Genomic DNA, 22943 nt, shown 5'->3' with positions numbered 1-22943 from the left:
CTTTTGTGAGGCATATCCATTTTCTTATCCTTCTTTGTCAGGTAGTTCTTTACTGAAGTCGTCCACTCTATGCCCAACCTCTCACCCAGATGACTGGCGACGTTGCCAACGTTGTAGGTTGAAACAGCTGTTACAGTTGCAAAGTCCACCATCCTCTTTGTAGGATTTCGATGCTTTGGGGACAAATCCTCCAAATTCGTGAGTGTAGGTGTTCATTTCTGTTCTGTTACGCCTTTCAAACACCAAGTCATCATTTCGTCGGTAGTAAGATGATCATATATACATTTTTCACTTATTCTTTTTGATCTTCATCCAAATGAAAGGAGACATGCATTTTTTTTTTATGAGATTGTGGTGTTTTTCCCACATGCCAAGCTTCTATTGTAAAAACACTAAGAAGTTTCCCTCTTGGCACACATCTGATGCTGAGGATTCTCATCAGTAGAGGTGCAGTGATAAAAGGTGGACAGTATCTCCTCTCTCATCTCTGGCGCTTGTGCCAATCTTACTGTTGAGAGACACTTGAAAGTAGTGTTGCAAGGCATCAATGACCAAGTCTGTCAGCTTGTTTTCTTTCCACCAAATGATGATTTTTCTGTTTTCCTGCACTTTTTACCTTTTTCAATCTTCTCAAGCCAGTCCCGAGTCGCTTTGTCACGTGATTTATATACTCCATTTTCTCAACTTTACATTTATCACCATAAGAACATAAGAACATAAGAAATAAGGGAAGCTGAAAGAAGCGACCAGGCTTACACGTGGCATTCCCTGTATGAAATATAACCTATTTCCATCTATCATCCCCATCCATAAACCCGTCTAATCTTCTCTTGAAGCATCCTAATGTCTTAGCATTAACAACATGATTCCACTCATCTACCACTCTATTTGAAAACAAATTTCTTCCTATCTCCTTCCTAAACCAAAATTTTTACAAGATTGAACCCGTTACTTCTTCTATCCTGGCTGCTGATCCTAAGAATTTTGCTTACATTCCCCTAGTTATAACCCCTATACCACTTAAAGACTTCTATCAGGTCCCCTCTTAACCTACGTCTCTCTAAAGAATGTAAATTTAACAGCTTCAATCTCGCCTCGTAATTATTCTAAATACTGACGGCGAGGGACGGGAAATTTCTTGCTTTAGCCGCGGCGGGGCGGGGTGGGACGTGGCGTCAAGGATACTATGCCACACAAAACCAAAGTTAGTCGTGCTGACTAACTTTTCTTAGTAAAACCCATGGGGTCTAGAACGAGTGGAAACATTAGTCACAGTGAGTGTTAGTTAGTTAGTTAGTTAAGTTAGTTAGTTAGTTATTAGTGAATGTTAGTCAATTTATGACTAACTGAACACTGAAGCTTAGTATGGTCTTAGTCAAAGATATTTCACTAATGCCTTTGTACTGTTCACTGCATTTACTAACCATCTTAGTCACGGTCAGTAAAACAGTTAGTCAATTTATGACTAACTGAACCGTGAAGCTGAGTATGGCCGTGAAGTCAAAGGTAGTCAAAGATATTTGACTAATGCTTTCGTACTATTCACTGTTGACTAATGCTTTCGTACTGTTCACATTAGTAAAGTGGACCATAGGTGTTAGTCAGTTATATGACTAATTACTTAGTCTTTCTTAGGCAGATGATGAATCATTAGTAACTGTAATACTAGCAGCTAATTAGTGTTGTCTGAAGGTCAGGGAAAGAAAGGGTTAATAAATTCAATATATTCATATATTCATATATTCTGACCCTCTTCCCTTTTGCAGAGATCTCCATTCTTGGAGACTTCAATGTTCACCACCAGTTTTGGCTTTCCTCTCCCTTCACTGACCATCCTGGTGAACTAGCCTACAACTTTGCTATCCTCCATGACCTAGAGCAATTGGTGCAACACCCTACTCGTATTCCTGACCGTCTTGGAGATACGCCCAACATTCTTGACCTTTTCCTGATCTCTAATCCTTCTGCTTATGCTGTCATCCTTTCTTCTCCGTTGGGCTCCTCCGATCACAATCTCATATCTTTATCTTGTCCTATCACTCCAATCCCTCCTCAGGATCCCCCTAAGCGAAGGTGCCTCTGGCGTTTTGCCTCTGCTAGTTGGGGGAACCTGAGGAGGTATTTTGCTGATTTTCCTTGGAATGACTACTGCCTCCGTGCCAGAGACCTTTGTGTGCTGAGCGCATAACAGAGGTGATAGTGTCTGGCATGGAGGCGTACGTTCCTCACTCTTTTTCTCGTCCTAAACCTTCTAAACCTTGGTTTAACACGGCTTGTTCTCGTGCTATACATGATAGAGAGGTGGCCCACAAAAGGTACTTAAGCCTTCCATCACCAGAATCTCATGCACTTATATATTTCTGGCCGGAACCATGCCAAGTCTGTTCTCCAACTAGCCAAAAACTCCTTCATTAACAGAAAATGTTAAAACCTTTCAAGATCTAACTCCCCTCGTGATTTCTGGCATCTAGCCAAAAATATCTCCAATAACTTTGCTTCTTCTTCTTTCCCTCCTCTACTTCAACCAGATGGCACCACTGCTATCACATCTATTTCTAAAGCTGAACTCTTTACTCAAACCTTTGCTAAAAACTCTACCTTGGACGATTCTGGGCTTGTTCCTCCCTCTCCTCCACCCTCTGACTACTTCATGCCACCTATTAAAATTCTTCGCAATGATGTTTTCCATGCCCTCGCTGGCCTAAACCCTCGGAAGGCTTATGGACCTGATGGGGTCCCTCCTATTGTTCTCCGAAATTGTGCCTCCGTGCTTGCACCTTGCCTAGTCAAACTCTTTCAGCTCTGTCTGTCAACATCTACCTTTCCTTCTTGCTGGAAGTTTGCCTACATTCAACCTGTTCCTAAAAAGGGTGACCGCTCTAATCCCTCAAACTACCGTCCTATTGCTTTAATTTCCTGCTTATCTAAAGTTTTTGAATCTATCCTCAACAGGAAGATTCTTAAACATCTATCACTTCACAACCTTCTATCTGATCGCCAGTATGGGTTCCGTCAAGGCCGCTCTACTGGTGATCTTCTGGCTTTCCTTACTGAATCTTGGTCATCCTCTTGTAGAGATTTTGGTGAAACTTTTGCTGTTGCCTTGGACATATCAAAAGCCTTTGATAGAGTCTGGCACAAAGCTTTGATTTCCAAACTACCCTCTTACGGTTTCTATCCTTCTCTCTGTAACTTCATCTCAAGTTTCCTTTCTGACCGTTCTATTGCTGCTGTGGTAGACGGTCACTGTTCTTCTCCTAAATCTATTAACAGTGGTGTTTCTCAGGGTTCTTTCCTGTCACCCTCTCTCTTCTTATTATTCATTAATGATCTTCTAAACCAAACTTCTTGTCCTATCCACTCCTACGCTGATGATACCACCCTGCACTTTTCCATGTCTTTTCATAGACGTCCAACCCTTCAGGAGGTAAACATATCACACAGGGAAGCCACAGAACGCCTGACTTCTGATCTTTCTAAACTTTCTCATTGGGGCAAAGCAAACTTGGTATTGTTCAAAGCCTCAAAAACTCAATTCCTCCATCTATCAACTCGACACAACCTTCCAGACAACTATCCCCTCTTCTTCAATGACACTCAACTGTCCCCCTCTTCTACATTGAACATCCCCGGTCTGTCCTTTACTTATAATCTGAACTGAAAACTTCACATCTCATCTCTTGCCAAAACAGCTTCTATGAAGTTAGGTGTTCTGAGACGTCTCCGCCAGTTTTTCTCACCCCCCCAGCTGCTAACTCTGTACAAGGGCCTTATCCGTCCATGTATGGAGTATGCTTCACATGTCTGGGGGGGTTCCACTCATACTGCTCTTCTAGATAGGGTGGAATCAAAAGTTTTTCGTCTTATCAACTCCTTTCCTCTAACTGACTGTCTTCAGCCTCTGTCTCACCGCCGCAATGTTGCATATCTAGCTGTCTTCTACCGCTATTTTCATGCTAACTGCTCTTTTGATCTTGCTAACTGCATGCCTCCCCTCCTTCCGCGGCCTCGCTGCACAAGACTTTCTTCTTTCTCTCACCCCTATTCTGTCCACCTCTCTAACGCAAGAGTTAACCAGTATTCTCAATCATTCATCCCTTTCTCTGGTAAACTCTGGAACTCCCTGCCTGCTTCTGTATTTCCATCTTCCTATGACTTGAATTCCTTCAAGAGGGAGGTTTCAAGACACTTATCCACCAATTTTTGACCACTGCTTTGACCCTTTTATGGGACTGGCATTTCAGTGGGCATTTTTTTTTTATTAGATTTTTGTTGCCCTTGGCCAGTATCCTTCCTACATAAAAAAAAAAAAAAATTATACAGAAATAAATGTTCACTCCATTTCATTGCATTACAAAAAAAAAAACAAAAAAAAACACTAATTTCATCATCTATAGTATAAAGTTAATGTTTTTCATTTGAACATTTAACAAAAAAAGCCTCCCTCAAAACTGAAATGATCTATAAAGCAGAGATGTAAAAAAATAAACTCAAGTAGTATCACTTTATCCTAGCATGAAAAAAAAAGAAAAAAGAAAAAAAAGCAACACAAAAACAACCTGTTTGCACGAGCCATTAACTAAATAATATACATTTGTGAGCATTGATCACTAAAACCTGCAAAGTGAAAAAGAAAGCACGCATCTCTAAGATGTGAATATTAAGCCTTCTTCCCATTCATTTATTAAAAAAAAAAAAAAAAAAAAAAAAAAAAAAAAAAATATATATATATATATATATATATATATATATATATATATATATATATATATATATATATATATATATATATATATATATATATATATATATAAGTAAAGTTAACATAAATCAAATGTAATGAGTTACAGACCCTGTAAAGAATACTTAATCAGTCCACTGTCAATCATTATATCATAGTACTTTTAAGAAATTAAGGGCAACAACCAGTGCAAAAAAAGTCATTTAACCTTATTTGTACAAGCTTTTAACTGAGATCGTACCCATATATAACCATTAATCCTTTAAAGCTGCACAATAAAAAAAAAAATGTGCATTTCTGTGGGATATATTCCCCTATAATAACCTTATTTGTACAAGCTTTTAACTGAGATCATACCCATATATCACCATTAATCCTTTAAATTTTCACAATAAAAGAAAATGTGCATTTCTATGGGATATATTCCCCTAAAATTTGAACACTCTTGCTTGTCACCCTTCCCTTTGTACAGTGGAGCTATGCAAGAACTCACTCAATCCTTGGGAACCACACTTGTAATAAAGCATACATTGAACATTCTTACCAGCCATTCCACCATGCTTAAACTGCATTTTTCATACACTCTGCATAACAACTCTGTCATAATAATGATAATAATAATAATGATGATAATAATAATGATGATAATAATAATAATAATAATAATAATAATAATAATAATAATAATATATTATTATTATTATTATTATGATTATTATTATTATTATTATTATTATTATTATTATTATTATTATTATTATTATTATTATTATTATTATTATTATTTAACAACAACAACAATTTGATAAATGTAATAAAACTCACTTATTTTCCTATAATATATTTTTGCCTATCTATCACATCTGCGGTGCAGTGGTTAGCACATAGAGCTATCAATCTGCAGACAGGGGATTCAAATCCAAGCCCAAGCAGTAGGTAACAAACTCACCTAACTATGCTTTTGTCCCAATCAAATTGGCAAATAATGGGTACACTACCTCGATGATTTTTTTTTTCTTTATATGTAGTAAGGACACTGGCCAAGGGCAACAAAAATCCAATAAAAAAATGCCCACTGAAATGCCAGTCCCATAAAAGGGTCAAAGCAGTGGTCAAAAATTGATGAATAAATGTCTTGAAACCTCCCTCTTGAAGGAATTCAAGTCATAGGAAGGTGGAAATACAGAAGCAGGCAGGGAGTTACAGAGTTTATCAGAGAAAGGGACGAATGATTGAGAGTACTGGTTAACTCTTGCGTTAGAGAAGTGGACAGAATAGGGGTGAGAAAGAAGAAAGTCTTGTGCAGCGAGGCCGCGGGAGGAGGGGAGGCATGCAGTTGGCAAGATGAGAAGAGCAGTTAGCATGAAAATAGCGGTAGAAGACAGCTAGAGATGCAACATTGCGGCGGTGAGAGAGAGGCTGAAGACAGTCAGTTAGAGGAGAGGAGTTGATGAGACGAAAAGCTTTTGATTCCACCCTGTCTAGAAGAGCAGTATGAGTGGAACCTCCCCAGACATGTGAAGCATACTCCATACATGGACGGATAAGGCCCTTGTACAGAGTTAGCAGCTGGGGGGTGAGAAAAACTGGCGGAGACGTCTCAGAACACCTAACTTCATAGAAGCTGTTTTAGCTAGAGATGAGATGTGAAGTTTCCAGTTCAGATTATAAGTAAAGGACAGACCAAGGATGTTCAGTGTAGAAGAGGGGGACAGTTGAGTGTCATTGAAGAAGAGGTGTTAGTTGTCTGGAAGGTTGTGTCGAGTTGATAGATGGAGGAATTGAGTTTTTGAGGCATTGAACAATACCAAGTTTGCTCTGCCCCAATCAGAAATTTTAGAAAGATCAGAAGTTAAGCGTTCTGTGGCTTCCCTGCGTGAAATGTTTACCTCCTGAAGGGTTGGACGTCTATGAAAAGACGTGGAAAAGTGCAGGGTGGTATCATCAGCGTAGGAGTGGATAGGACAAGAAGTTTGGTTTAGAAGATCATTAATGAATAATAAGAAGAGAGTGGGTGACAGGACAGAACCCTGAGGAACACCACTGTTAATAGATTTAGGAGAAGAACAGTGACCGTCTACCATAGCAGCAATAGAACGGTCAGAAAGGAAACTTGAGATAAAGTTACAGAGAGAAGGAGAGAAGCCGTAGGAGAGCAGTTTGGAAATCAAAGCTTTGTGCCAGACTCTATCAAAAGCTTTTGATATGTCCAATGCAACAGCAAAAGTTTCACCAAAATCTCTAAAATCCGAATCCCGTAGATATAGGCTCTGGCCCTTCACATGCTTCAAGGGCCAAAGTGATACAGATGAACACTGCAACCTCTTGTAACACTGTATAATATGCCCCTAACTTTACCTATCAGTTTTTGTGGCACAGCACAAGGCAATTTTTTTTTTTGACATCTTGTTAGATGGGAGAAAAACATGAATGCACACACACACACACACACACACACACACACACACACACACACACACACACACACACACACACACACACACACACACACACACACACACACACACACACACACACACACACACATATGAAGTGGAGTTAAGATGTTGCTCTACATGATTATGATAGCTAAGATAACATGCTACTTAAAAAAAGGATAGAAAAGTTATATACTTTCAAATAAAAAAAAATACTTACGAAGCATTTTCATACTGTCCAGTCACATGATTGTAAATACATGCAAGCAAGTGTCGCACATCCTGTTGATCCAGAGGTATGTTTTTTTCTTGTTTGATCTTAATACCATGAGGTAACTACTGGATACAAATGCTGTACTTAACAGGGAAGGCAGTGGCATGATCCTTTCCACCAGGCCTTGAGCTGACAGAATAACATGTTGTAATACATGTATGTGATAATTTGTATAATTTTCTCATACTTTGTTTTAAAGATATTTTGGTTCAGTTTAATATATAGTTACACAATTTTTTTTCTTAGATATTCACAATCAAGATGTATTATATGTTACTAGGCATTAATATTACCAATCAGACTGTTAAACTTACCCAGATTCAGAAGGTGCAGAAGAGGAAGCTAGTACTCGTACAGTTAGTGAAGAATGTGATGAGGTACTTGCAGTGGGGTGCACATCAGATCATCAGCCTGTAGTTCTTGTCTGGCGGCTGATCTGGGACTAATACTGATGGCACTTGCATAAGGCTCATCTAGAACCACTACTTTCAATTTATGGATTTTCTGATCCTCAAAAGTCCTGATGGTGTGCTCATCCAGGTCAACCCATTCAGAAAAATCCTCCTCAAATAAGTACAGAATTAATATATCCTTTTGGTAAGGAAACAGAAGGAAATTTCTCTCTTATTAATTCTGTCAGCCCAGCAGGAATGGCAAATTCAGGGGTCAAAGACAGTATATTTTCGTAGGAAGTTACTATGACGTAAGTCTGATAATTTCTGAAGTTTAAACAGTAAAGTGGAGGTTGTAGGTTAGGACAACAGTGTTTATAAAACACACACACACACACACACACACACACACACACACACACACACACACACACACACACACACACACACACACACACACACACACACACACACACACACACACACACACACACACACAAGCACGCACACAAGACTTTAAAGGGCTCACGTTTGTTTACATGCCTTCCTTTAAATGGCGCCTTCAGCCCTTTAAACCATGAGTATCGCCGCAAAACTTCGGGAAAATGTTGCCACAGCTTTGGTTCAGTTTTTACTGCGCTTAAATTTATTTCATGAGATTAGACATTTTTCACTCCAAAATACGATAATGGACCTCTTAATAGAAAATGGGAGTTTACCGCCAGTTGTTTGCTTCCCACACATTTACCGTGGAACATGACCATAATATTTAGAAAAATTGCGCGAGGAAAGTCACCATTTGGCTAGAATATAATGAAAGCCAAACCATTTCTCTTAATGGTCCTTGTTCAGAAACGTTCTGCTCTCTCACCTCTGTTATTTTCAAAAGCCACAGAAATTATTAGCCGGATTCTCAATAGTGTTTCTCATGCTAATAATGTATAAATTTTTTCAATGTCACTAGAATAAGAAAAAAAAAGTAAAAACAACACCTTTAAAGAATAGCGCCACTTTAATTAGAGCCTTTCGAAAGTAATAGATGTAGGGCGCAGAAGCGTTTTAGAATATGGTCCAGTGAACGATCTGACCAACGATTATTTATTTTTTTTATGACATAGATTTCCATCTCAGAAAAAAAAAAAGGTAACAAAACCCATCCGACCAAGCAGGTGTCTAGAGATTTGAATTACGCGTCACATAAATAGAATCAGTATTTTTACGTCGACCGATTCACGCGTCCCTTTTTTAATACCAAGCATTGTATAAAATTACTCAGTCTTTTCAGGGACCACATAAAGGTTAATGAAGGTAGACTCCCCTCCCTTCGCCTTCAGTACAAGAACCAGTGCGTTGCTTTCACGCAACGAGATTGGAAGGTAATTTTATTAAGAACGAAGTGTGTTCCTTATTGATTAATCAGGCCAGGGAATGGAAAGGAGGGTGAGAGGGAGGCATGGAAGATAGGAGAGTGAATAAAAAAGAAAAATGGAAGACTAGAGTAAAAGGGAAAGTGAGAAGGTAGGAAAATAAGTCGCAAAATAGAGAGGAGATAAGTTGGAGAATAAAGTAAAGGAGGAAAGAGGGAAGTTGGGAGAGAGTAGCGAGGGAGGAATAATGAAAGAGGGGAGAATATGGAAGACGCAAGGAAATGAGAGATACTGTGGAAGGGAATAGGGAGTAAGAGGAGGGAAGGAAAGATGAATAGAATTGAGTGACAAGGGAAGTAAGAAGTGGAGGAAGTGAGAGAAAGTTGAAGGAACGCAGGAATTGAGGGAGAAAATGTGGAAAGGTCCCGGAATACGCCAAATTTAACTCCCTATTCTTGTGTGTGTGTGTGTGTGTGTGTGTGTGTGTGTGTGTGTGTGTGTGTGTGTGTGTGTGTGTGTGTGTGTGTGTGTGTGTGACGTGATCCATCTAAGTGTTTATTTGATATTGCTGATGTGTTTAGTTAGACATGTCATTCAATAATAATTCCATAAAAATGGTTTGTTGTAATGATATGCCAAAGGGGAACACCAAGTCATCCCTGAAATTAGATTTGTCAACTCTTTTCTTTCGTGTTTTTTTTTTTTTTTTTTTTGACAGGGCTGTTTTCTTTTCTTCTATTTCATTTATTTATTTATTTATTTTAGCTGTCGCCCAGTCCCCACAAAACACAAAGAAAAAGCCTTCCTATTTCTTTCAGGGTTTCTGTTGTATGGTATTATTTCCTTGAATTCTCAGGGATATAAGGGGCTAATTAATATGTCTTTGTAGAGAGAGAGAGAGAGAGAGAGAGAGAGAGAGAGAGAGAGAGAGAGAGAGAGAGAGAGAGAGAGAGAGAGAGAGAGAGAGAGAGAGAGAGAGAGAGAATTTTTTTTTTTTTTTTTGTGTGTGTGTAAGATTTTATGCAGCAGTTTGTCGGTTATGTCTCGTGCAGGACATTGTGTTTGGATTATTTCACGGAATTAGTCGCATTTTTTTATTAGATTTTCTTTTATGAGGTTCGTGTCTTTCTACGAACATAATTTCAGGTTGGAGGTCACTGGGTGTGGATAGGCACGTGTGGCATATCAGAAGAAAATAATAAATAAAACACACACACAAATGAAAAAAAAAAAAAAATGACAAAGTAAAACAAGTATATAAGTTAAAAAAATAGAATAAAAATACACTGAACATTATCTGGTAACGAGAACGGAGCGAATTAATCAAGCGGCGTTTTCTTCGTGATACAACGTCAAATAATACAAAAGTTATACAAAATAGTAAAAAAGTAAGAGAGTGTATGATAAAAAGACAACGAAAATAAGAACGAGAAATGTGACTCTCCTGCATTACCCTGAAAATAGAAATAAAATATGAAAGCCAAAAGCCTCCTTAATGATACCAAGAACAGGTAAATAATTAATCAAAGGCCAGGTAATGCGCACGTCGACTGCCTGGAAATATGGTGCCAGCCGTTTTTTTTCTTCTTTTATATAAATTCCACCCCATTAAAATCCACCCAAAGTCATTTCCCCATTGATGGTTCCCACAGACCTAACCTAACCTTACCTAATCCCACAGATCTAACTCAACCTAACCTGACCTAACCACAGACCTAACCTAACCTTACCTAATCCCACAGACCTAACCTAACCTAATCTAACTTAACCTAACCTAAAATAATCCTACAGACCTAAACATAATCCCACAGACCTCATTTAAAATTGAAAATGAGTCAACAAAGAAAAGAAAAAAATCAGTTAAGAGTTGTGGGAAAAAAAAGACAAATAAAATAACATCGAAGAAGAGAAGAAAAATATGAACAAAATAGAAACAAGGAAGAGAAAAACAAACGAAATTGAAAGAAAGAAGAATACATAGTGAACGAAGAATTTGAAACATGTGAAAAAAATAGTAATATCAAGGCGACAAGGAAAAAAAAAAAGAGAAATAGGAAGAAAAGTAACAAGAAAATGGAGAGGAGTGGAAAAAAATGCACAAGAACAAACAAAACAAACAGGACAGTGCAAGGACAGAGAGAGAGAGAGAGAGAGAGAGAGAGAGAGAGAGAGAGGAACGAAAGATTAAAAAAAATGACGATGAAGAAGAGAGAGTAACAACAGGAGAATAGGAAAGACAGAAAAAAAAAAACGGAGAAAAGAAATAGAGACAAAGAAGAGAGTAGAAGAAAGGCGAAAGAAAATAGAAGCACAGAGAATGAAGCAATGGAGTTGAGGAAAAAGACAAGAAAAAAAAAAGGAGTTAAAGACCGGAGGAAAAAGATAGAGGAGCAAAGAAGAGAGTATCAGAGAAGAAGAAAAACAAAAACATGGCTACAAGAACGGAAAAAAAAGAAGCAAAAAAAAAAAAAGGCGAAACACAAAAATGAAACACTGAATAAAACTAGGCGGTGGATCAAAGGGTAACATGAAGATAAAAAAAAAAAAAATAAATAAATAAAATAAAATAAATAAAATAAAAAACATCAGGTTTATTTTTAGTGTCCTGAACCACGACATTCAAGCGCCTTTCTTTGAGTCTTAATTAAACTGCCCACACGGAACTTTCCTCTCACAGCACTATTTTTTTGTTTCTTTTATTCTCTTCTCTTTATTTGCCGCCCTATAGCACTCTTAAGGAATCTACGCCCTTATGTTACGTTTATGTTTTGTTAAGTGGCTTCCCTGCCCCTGGATCTTTCTCCTGTGTCCCTGTTTAGTCCTTTAGTTCCTTATCTGCTCTCCTGACTTGTCTTTCTTTTATTCCAGGATTTTAAGACTAAGCATTTCAGGACTCCATGTATTCCAGGATTGTAAAACTAGGTATTCCAGGACTCTAAGACTAAGCATTCCAGAATTCTAAGACTAAACTTTTCAGGATTTTAAGACTAAGCATTCCAGGATTTTAAGACTAAGCATTCCAGGATTTTAAGACTAAGCATTCCAGGATTTTAAGACCAACCATTCCGGGATTTAAGACTAAGCATTCCAGGATTCCGAGACTAAGCATTCCAGGATTCTAGGACTAAATATTCCAGGATTTTAAGACTAAGCATTCCAGGATTCTAAGACTAAGCATTCCAGGATTCCAAGACTAAGCATTCCAGGATTCTAAGACTCTAGAAGGAGCATCAACACGCATCGGAAACAAGACTGGACAAACGTTTGGAGTTTCCTATAGTTATCATTATGGAAGGGAAAATATAAGCGCTTTTTCATCAGTTTTGCATTATTAGCCAGACTCGAAATTGTATTATCGTTTGTTCTTGTGTTTTCTCATCCCTGTAACTTATCCTGTGGCCCCAAAGTGTTCTCTTGTGTCTGTGGTTTGTTTTCTTGTCTCTCCCAAACTGTTGTCTCGTGTCCTTGTTTTCTTGTCTCTCTAAGTTATCGTGTGTCCCCAAATTGTTCTTTTGTGTCTTTGTGTTTTCATGTGTCTCCAGAGTGTTCCTTATTTTGTCTTGCATTTTTTGTTTTTTTTATTGTGCCTCTAAATCATCCTAAATTGTTCTCATGTTCTACTTTTTTCCTCCTTTCTTCAAGTTATCCTATGTTTTGTCTTTCTTGTTTTCAAATTGATATCTTGTGTCTTAGTGTTCTCTTGTGCCACTTTAGTTATCCTGTGATCCCAAATTGGTCTTTCGTGTCCTTTCTTTATTTTCTTGTGTCTGTAAGTTATCGTGTCCCCAAACGGTTCCCACGTGTCCTTGTTTTGTTTTTATTGTGTTTCTAAGACTTAAGTTATTCTGTGTCCCCAAATTGTCCTCTCTTGTCCCCGAGTCGTCCCCGCGTCCCAGGTTCGTTCCCCACACACCTGCTACTGCCTGGCTCATCCCCCGTCAGCCTCACCTGTCCTCGGGCGCCTTTAGTCACCCCGAGGGAGGATTTTCCCGACCATTAACTTCAATTTCAAACCTTTTGCTCCCCTGCTCTCTCGCTCCCCCCCTCTCTCTCTCTCTCTCTCTCTCTCTCTCTCTCTCTCTCTCTCTCTCTCTCTCTCTCTCTCTCTCTCTCTCTCTCTCTCTCTCTCTCTCTCTCTCTCTCTCTCTCTCTCTCTCTCTCTCTCAGTACCTTGAAATCTTGAATGAAAACTTTTTATTTTTCTGTCTCACTCTTTCTTTAGTACCAAAAAAGAAAGAAAGCCAAGAAATGAACTCTCTCATAGAAAAAAAGTACCTTAGGTGGTGCTCATGTCCATGAAAGAGAGAGAGAGAGAGAGAGAGAGAGAGAGAGAGAGAGAGAGAGAGAGAGAGAGAGAGAGAGAGAGAGAGAGAGAGGGGGGTGAAGCGGAATTTAAGAGCTTTTGTTCGTGTATTTATATCTCTCAGTATCTCAATAGAAAAATGATGAAGACAACGTAAAGATACTCTAGTGAAGGAGGGAGACCAAATGAGTAGGAATGATGGAGGAAGTGTATGTATATGGAGGAGGAGGAGGAGGAGGAGGAGGAGGAGGAGGGTGTGGTTTCTTATTGGTTAATGGAGAGTGAGAGTGAGTGAGAGAAGAAGAGACAGCAAAGTGAGAGAGATTACGGTAATGTGCTGCCTGATCGTTTCTTAACACAGGAAGTACATCATTCTCTTTCTCTCTCTCTCTCTCTCTCTCTCTCTCTCTCTCTCTCTCTCTCTCTCTCTCTCTCTCTCTCTCTCTCTCCCCAACCACATTAAATCTTACCCCTTTTGCTTCCCTCCCTCTCTCCTTTCCTTTCCCTTCCCTTCCCTCCCTTCATCACTAAGCCACCCGTGTCTCCCTCCAAGTTCCCGTGTTCAGAAACGCTTTGCTCTCTCACCACGACTATTTTCCAAGACCACATAGATGATTAGCCAGGTTTTCAAGAGTGTTTCTCCTGTTCATAATGTCGAAATCTTGTTAATCTGTCACCAGAACCGTAAAAACACCCTTAAAAATCCGTGTAACTCCAACTAGATCCTTTTGTATGTAGTGGAGTTGCGGGGAAAAGGGATTTAGAATGCGGTCCCATTTTCATTTGCTTTAAGTGTACAAGTTACAAGAGTCCTTCTCTCTTCTCTCTTTGTTTCCCCTTCCTCTTGTTACGCAGCTGTCATTTTTAAGCTCTGCAGGACGTTCCTTTCTTCTCTCTCTCTCTCTCTCTCTCTCTCTCTCTCTCTCTCTCTCTCTCTCTCTCTCTCTCTCTCTCTCTCTCTCTCTCTCTCTCTCTCTCTCTCTCTCTCTATTTCTTTCGTTCTCTCTTTCCCCCCTCTCTCTCTTTTGCTGCTTTCTCATAAAAGTTCCCTCCTTCTTCATTGACTTATTTCCTTTACTCTCTCTCTCTCTCTCTCTCTCTCTCTCTCTCTCTCTCTCTCTCTCTCTCTCTCTCTCTCTCTCTCTCTCTCTCTCTCTCTCTGTAAACTTCTTTTCTTTCTTTCGAGTCTTCTTCTTCCAAAGTTGATTCTTCTTTCTTCTTCAGGTGCTTTGCCTTTTATTCTCATCCACTACTTCACTATATCTTCCATTCTTCTTCCCTCCCTTGCTCCTCCTTTTCTTCCTGCACCTCATTCCTCTCCTCCATCTCTCTCCCTCCCTCCCTCCTTCCTCTCCTCCGCTCCCCTCCCTGTTGCCAGATTGGAGGAAGAAAAGAGGCCTTACAATCTCATCATTAACTCGAGAGAGAGAGAGAGAGAGAGAGAGAGAGAGAGAGAGAGAGAGAGAGAGAGAGAGAGAGAGAGAGAGAGAGAGAGAGAGAGAGAGAGAGAGAGTAGAAGGTTAGAAACACACCCACGTTCCTTATAAGTTTGTTATTTTTAGTCTCTTTGCCATAAATATTTACTTTCTTTTCTTCTGTGTATTCTTTCATTCCTCTTTTCCTTTCCTCTGATTTTCTTTTCCTTGAAGGCTATTCCTAGGAAACTTTCCATTTATTTTTTTTCACCATCTTCTCTCCCCATAAACATTTACTTCCTTTACCCTCCTATTCTCATTTTTCCTCCAATATTTTCCTTTTCCATTTTTGTTTTCCTCTCGTAGGATAGATACTTTTTTTTTTCTTTTTCCTGCGACCAGCGAGACTCACTCCTGCAGGATCAATACTGTGGATCCTTTAATCTAAAGCGAAGCGTGGCGAAGTCCTGCGCCTCCTTACCTTATTCTTCTTTTGCCCTGAGAGGAAGTCCAGGAAGGGAAGGGCCGAAGAGAAAGGCGAGGAAGGAAGGAGGAGTTTAAGTGTACAGTAGGCCTTAGGTGGGGGAGGTAGTGGTGGGGAGGTGACGTGTGTTGGGGAGGGAAGGATGGATGGACGCAAGGAGGGAGAAAAGGGAGGGAAGTTAGGGGTGAGGCAGGAATGAGTGAGGGAAGGAAGTAATTATAGAAAGCAGAAGGAGAAGGAAAGAAAAATTAAAAGGAATGAAGAAAAAGATTAAAGGAGAGGAAAATGGAAGGAAAAGAAGGTAAGGATTGAGTTCGGAATGAATGAGGGAAATAGATAATGATGCGAAGGAAATGGAAGGGATGAAAAATGAGAGAAATGAAGGAAAAATATAAAGAGAGAAAGAACAAGAAGGGAGGAAACGGAGGAGAAGTTAAAGGATGAAGGAGGAATGAATGAGGGAAAGAGATGATGATAGAAAGCAGAAAGGAAAGGAAAGAAAAGGGAAGATGTGAAAAATAAGAAGAGTAAAGAGAAAGATAATGAAACAGAGAAGAAATGGAAGAAGGAAGGAGAAATGAAGGGTCGAAGAAAAGGAAGAATGAATGAGGAAAATTGATAATGGTAGAAAACAGGAAAGGAATGAAAGGTAAAAAATAAGAGAACGAAAAGTTAGAGGAATGAAGGAATAAAATGATACGAGAGAGCAGAAAGTCAAGGAGAAGAGAAATGAAAGACTGAAGAACAGGAGGAATGAATGAGGGAAAGAGATAATGGTAGAAAGCAGAAAGGAAAGCGATGAAAAATGGGAGGAATGGCGGACAAGGATAGTGGAACTGACACAGGGAGGGAGTGGAACGAAGGAAGTGAAGAAGTGAGGGAGGAATGAGTGAGGAAAGGAGACATTGATAGAAAACGGGAAGGGAAGAGAAGGAGAGTGTCAAAACATAAGAGGAAAGAGGGACAAGAATAATGGAAGGGAACAGAAAGAGAGGAGGAAAGAAAACGAAAGGGTGAAGAAGATATGGAGAAAGTAGGGAAAGAGATAATAAGAGGGAATACAAAAGCAAGCAAAAGAAGAACAAAGAGCACCAGACCTCTAGGATCGTGCAAGAATAGGAAGATAATAGTAGGGGGAGGAAGAAGACGAAAAAGAAAGGGGAAGAGGGAGAAGGGATAGATAGAACAGAAGAGCACAAGGCGAGGGTGATGAAAATGGGAACGAATAAGAAAACGAGTAAGGGAAAAAGAAGAGGAATAAGAGAGAGAGAGAGAGAGAGAGAGAGAGAGAGAGAGAGAGAGAGAGAGAGAGAGAGAGAGAGAGAGAGAGAGAGAGAGAGAGAGTAGTGTGGGCGTGATAAATAATTAGTTTTTGCTATTTTTACTTTTCAGTAGATTTAAGCAATTTATTTATTTTTTCGTTTGTGATAACTATTTTTAAAAGTCAGCTGTTTGAGTTATTAATCGTGTGTGTGTGTGTGTGTGTGTGTGTGTGTGTGTGTGTGTGTGTGTGTGTATCGTTAAGAGTAATGGAGAGGGAATAGAGCAGGCGTGTTGGTTGTGGTGGTGGTGGAAGTGGTGGTGATGATGGTGGTGGTGGTGGTGGTGGTGGTGGTGGTGGTGGTGATGAATGCGGTAAAGGGTAATGCAATGGAACATACAAGAAGAAAAAACAGCGGCAGATTTTTTGGCCCTTACAAGGCTGCCCATGTTCAGCTATTGAGAGAGAGAGAGAGAGAGAGAGAGAGAGAGAGAGAGAGAGAGAGAGAGAGAGAGAGAGAGAGAGAGAGAGAGAGAGAGAGCAAAAAAATGTTGAAGCTAGATGCTCGTTGTTTGCTTACATCGCTTCCTTATCGCTCTCTGCAGCTCTCTCTCTGTCTCTCTCTCTCTCTCTCTCTCTCTCTCTCTCTCTCTCTCTCTCTCTCTCTCTCTCTCTCTCTCTCTCTCTCTCTCTTTGCATGTCCTCCATTCTTATATATTTAGCTTTTTGTATGATCATTATAGGAATTTGTGGAGAGAATGGGTAAATTTTTCATTGGACATAAAGTTGTTATGTGTTTACCACGTAAAGGAGAGAGGGAGGGAGGGAAGGGAGGAGAAAGGATAGGGACGGAAGGAGAGATGAGGGAGAGAGTGAAAGAGAAAAGGAGGAGGAAAAGGGAGGGATAGAACTAGGAAAAGAGGAAAGAGAAAAGGAACGAGAGAGAGAGAGAGAGAGAGAGAGAGAGAGAGAGAGAGAGAGAGAGAGAGAGAGAGAGAGAGAGAGAGAGAGAGAGAGAGAGAGAGAGGGTGACGGACTAAGGAAGGAATATAAAAGGAAGGGATAAAAAAAGAAAAGAAAGAGAGGAGAGGGGGACGTGAGGGACGGAGGTGGGTGGAAGCCAGGTATGCAGGGGGAGGAGGAGAGTTGACGAGGAAAGTAAGAAACTTAAAGTGTGGAAAGTGAAGGGAAATATTCGAGACTATGATGTGAGGGAAAGGAAGAAAAAAGTGAAGAAAACTCATAGGCAAAGGCAGAGAGAGAGAGAGAGAGAGAGAGAGAGAGAGAGAGAGAGAGAGAGAGAGAGAGAGAGAGAGAGAGAGAGAGAGAAAGGAAAGACAAAGAAAAGAATATATAAAGAGACAGACAGGCATACAGAAAGAAAAACACAGGCTAGCAGAGAAAGACAGACAGACAGACAGACAGACAGAAGGACATGCACAGTAAAAACAGAGAAAAGGAAAGACAGAAAAGACAAGAAAACACGCCACGTTTATAAAGCATAGTGTGTTCAGAAGACGTCGAGCTCCTCCTCCTCCTCCTCCTCCTCCTCCTCCTCCTACCAACCTCCTTTTCCATGTTTTATAAGCAGCGGTGAAAACGGCTCACGGGGCGGCGTAGGAGGCGACGTGAGGTGAGGTAAGAAGTGCCGCCGAGGGAGGGAGGGAGGGAGGGAGGGAGGGAGGGAAGGAAGGAAGGAAGGAAGGTCAGGATGGGAGAGGGAAGAGGAGGTGAGGGAACTTAGAGGGAAGGAGAGGTCAGACGAACGCAGGAGGTGTGATGGGACATTTATAGGCGAGAAAGACAGGCAAGGGTGGAGAAAGGAGGGGAAGAGGGAAGTATGGTTTTAGTAAAGGAGGATGGAGGGAGGAAGAGGGGAGTGGAAAGGTGTGGTGTGGTGAAGTTCGAGTGAGCAGTGAAGGGCAGCGGCGGATCGAAGGAGGCGAGGAGAGCTGAGGGAAGACAAGAATGGCGTTTTGAAGGAGGAGGCAGGCCTTGGAGGGACAGGCGGGGAGTGATGCGGCGCATCAGACAGTATTGTATTGGGTGGTCATGAAGCGCCGCGTGTTCCTGGAGCGGAATTGTCATGCTTTGTGTTTTGTTTAGGTTCGTATTTCAAGAAACACAGAGGAATGCTGGAGAAATGAATGCGTGGAAATAATAATGCATCTTTTTGTTTTAAGTTAGTGGAGTGATGGAGAAATGAATACATTAAAGTAATGCATCTTTGTTTCTAGTGATAGTGTCCCAAGTAAGAGGAATGATGGAGGAACGGATGAATGAATGTAAATGATGAATCTTGGTGTTTCAAGTTAGTATGTACGTATAGAGGAGGAACGGAAGAATGATGGAAAGAAGAATGTCTAGGGAAGTTATGTACGAGTATCTTTTGTTTCAAGTCAGCATCTCAACGAAGAACAAAACAGAACAGTGACGAAGAAGTGAATGCCCAAGAAAATAATGTGTTTTGGGAATTGACTGAACGTGATCATATTTCTCATGTCCTGCGGGGGAAAAAAATCAAAAACAAAATGAAAAGATAACGAAAACGAAACGAAGGAATAATAATAATAAAAGAAGAGTGACGCCGCAGTACCGAGCAGTACCGTGGTTGGTTCTTGAAGTTTGAAAATATTATAATACCACAGAAGGAAATTTGGAGGAAGTTCAATATTGGGCACGTCCTGTATTGGGAGGGAAGCGACTCAGCGATAAAGGGCGCAGCTTATGCCGTGAGCGGGGAGAGATACGCGTGCAGGCCGGCAGGCTGTTAACACTGGCGAGGAGGACCGCCCGCCTGCCTTCTTCCCGACGCACTACAGCCTTCCCATTCCACAGCATTCCTATTCCAGTCTTCCCCCATCGTGCTACAACATTTCCATTCCACCCTTCCCTCATTGTACCACAGCATTCCCATTCCTGCCTTCCCCATCATATCACAGCTTTCCCATTCCAGCTAGACTCCCTCATCATACCATAGGATTCATATCACAGCATTCTCTTTCCAGCCTTTCCATCATACCACACCATTCCCATTCCAGTCTTCCGCATCATACTTCAGCATTCCCATTTCAGTTTTTCCCACCACATCACGTCATTTCCATTCCAGCCTTCCCCACCACACCACAGCATTCCAGTTCCCACCTCCCCTGACACACCGCAGCGTTCTTATTCTTACCCTCCCAGCCACACACCACATCATTCCTATTCCGTTTCTTCGTCACATCGCAGCATTTCCATTTCTACTCGCTCCATCAAACCACAGCATTCTCAGTTCCGCCTTCCCTACACATCACAGCATTCCAATTCCTGCTCACCATAGTACCCTTATTCCAGCCTCCCACGACACACCACAGCATTCCAATTCCTGTATCCTCTAGAAACGTGGGAAATTCGTAGTTGCAGGTGATGGACACTTCCTGCCGCACGCAAAACACACCTGGGACACCGGCGCGCGGAGGTGACAAGTGGGGGTGTCTGTATCGCGCGCGGCGTGATGGAGGGGGCGTGAAGTAGTGAGCAAAGATCCAGTGTTTGTCCTCATCAGGCGTCCCCTCACTACAGACGTGTTGGAGCATGTTGTGGACTCTGGCATTTGTTGTCTTCAATTGGCTCTTTCGTTCGCTAATACATGGCTGGGCGTGGAGAAACCTTTACCACACGTCGCTCTCGCCTTCCCCTCGCCTCGCCTCGCCTCGCTTCGCCTCCTTGCGGTTACTAAAGGCGCCGCAGGAGGACTAAAAGAAACTCTGGAGTAGCGGAAAATACCAGGAAAAGAAAAGCAAGTTATCTTTCCTCCCTCCATGCCCTGCCCACTCCCCCACTCCCCACACCTTCAACCTGCCCCGTGCTCACTGCGTTCTTACCCCGCTATTTGCGCTCTCCACTCACCCTCACCTCATCCTTTGCACTCTCCTGCCACTCTAGCACCCAGCCCTTTTGTCTCCTCACTCTCACCTCAGTCTTTGCTCTCCTTGTTCTCACCTCGGATCCCCCACGTGTCTTCCACCACCCACAATACCTCAAAGAAAGCAAGTAAACACAGTGGATTACCCTCGTCCACCTTCTCGTTGCACAGCCACTCATCTCCTGCCCTTCATCAACACACCCACGCAACCTTCCACTTACAGCTCGTTCACGTATATACCCATCCACTTCCACCATTCCAGCTGCCCATCCACTCAGCTTTCCATCCTCCACGTTTCCATCCTCCACACCCTTACATCCACCTACACACACGCATATCCTCAAGTTTACGACGCACTCACATACCCACGCACTCCCACAGCTCACCCACTCATCGTCCCACTCGCTAGAGACACTCACGTACCCACCCACTCCCACGCCTCCTACTTCCCTCCTCCTCATCTTCCAGCTGCCCTCCCACTCACACCCACTCTCCTACTTGCTGCTGCCTCACGTAACCTACACGACCCGTCCATTCACGCGTGACGCTGACCATCCAGACCATCCCAACGCCGATTATCACCCTCGCCACCACCGCCGCGACCACCACAGCCACGCCTCCCACGCCGGGCCCAGCATAGCGCCTGTCTGTGGCAACGGCAAATAGCTCCCGTCACGCGCCATTCCCGGCTCACCTCACCGGATTATATAGCCCAGTGTGTCTCTCGGGTGGACAGGCCGACGGCTCCATTACACGGGGGGAGAGAGGGAGATGGAAGAGAAGGGGTGAGGGAGGTCGTGGTAAGGAAGGGAAGGGGGAGGCCGGGCTGATCCATGGTGTGTGTGTGTGTGTGTGTGTGTGTGTGTGTGTGTGTGTGTGTGTGTGTGTGTGTGTGTGTGTGTGTGTGTGTGTGTGTGTGTGTACATACGTACGTGAATAATACTGACGCAAATGGGTTGGATAACTTCAACAGCGACGTCTCTCTCTCTCTCTCTCTCTCTCTCTCTCTCTCTCTCTCTCTCTCTCTCTCTCTCTCTCTCTCTCTCTCTCTCTCTCTCTCTCTCTCTCTCTCTCTCTCTCTCTCTCTCTCTCTTCCAGGGAAGATATCTCGAGGTAAAAAAAAAAAAAACTAAATCGCAGGGATCAGACGAAGTATTTCTTCGCGTCTTGAAGGAGTGTAGGATCATTGCATATCCTTGAAGGAAAAGTAAAAAAAAATCTACAGATGCGTGTGTGTTGCCTAATTTGTGGAGAGAAGGTAATGTAGTTGACATTTGGAGGTCCAGTGGGAGGCTGCGGGAATACTTGTGTTGGCGGGACAAGATTTGGGTTCCTTTGACTTCTCAACTCAATTTCCAGGCTTTCCAACTTACCGTCCCAGAGATAAAGTCGAATGCTTACCGTCGCTTCCTCTTTTAAGTTTCTCTGTTTATGGTGAAGGATGCATCAATGGAAATGATGGAGGTGCTTTCTGTCGCCTGCTGTTCCTTTAAGTTCCTCTCCTTCTGATGGAGATGTAGTTGGCAATGATTGAAGTACAAACGTAAAAGTCTTGACTGCTTACCGTCGCTTCCTCTTCCAATTTCCTCTGCTTATGGTGAAGGATATGTCGATGAAAAGTACTGAGCTATAAAGATAATGTAGCACCTGCTTACCGTCACCTACTCCTTCAAGTTCCTTTTTTTTTTTTTTTTTTTTTTTGACATTAGTGGAAATCATCAAGGTATAAAGATAAAGTCTTAGTACCTGCTTACTGACACCGGTACCCTTAGCTCCTCTATTTTTGAAGGAGACATTGATGGAGGTTATTGAAAAACAAAGTTAAAGTCGTATCTGCTTACCGTCGCTTCCTCCTTGAAGTTCCTCTGCTTATGGTGAGGGAGACATCGATGGCAAGGATTGAGGTACAAAGAAGAAAGTGGTACCTGCTTACCGTCTCCTGCTCTTCTGGGTTTCTTCATTAGTTGTGGAGACTGGTGGAAATTATTGAGGTACGGCTACAATGCGTCATGGTACTGTAACTGGAAAAGAGCTACGAGGGACCGCTACCTCTTCCACCGAGAAACTTCCACTCACCGGGCCGTGCACACAAACACCTTGAGGAGCAGCAGATCCACTTGTGCGACACTCACCTCGGATCCTGCGCTGCTTGAGGTCGTCATCCCCGCGGCCACGTCAACCTCGCTGGCGGCAAAATAAACACACTGCCACTTCCTTTACGAGGCCACAATAAGAACGCTTCCACGCCACAAGGGAAGCACGCACTGTAGTGAGGACGACGGTGCCTTTCGGTGACAATAGAGACGTGTGTGTGTGTGTGTGTGTGTGTGTGTGTGTGTGTGTGTGTGTGTGTGTGTGTGT

The sequence above is a fragment of the Scylla paramamosain genome, chromosome 3 (genome assembly GCF_035594125.1).
Source record: "Scylla paramamosain isolate STU-SP2022 chromosome 3, ASM3559412v1, whole genome shotgun sequence".
Taxonomy (NCBI): Eukaryota; Metazoa; Arthropoda; class Malacostraca; order Decapoda; family Portunidae; genus Scylla; species Scylla paramamosain.
The sequence above is the reverse complement of the archived record's forward strand: the minus strand, read 5'-3'. Positions refer to the sequence as shown.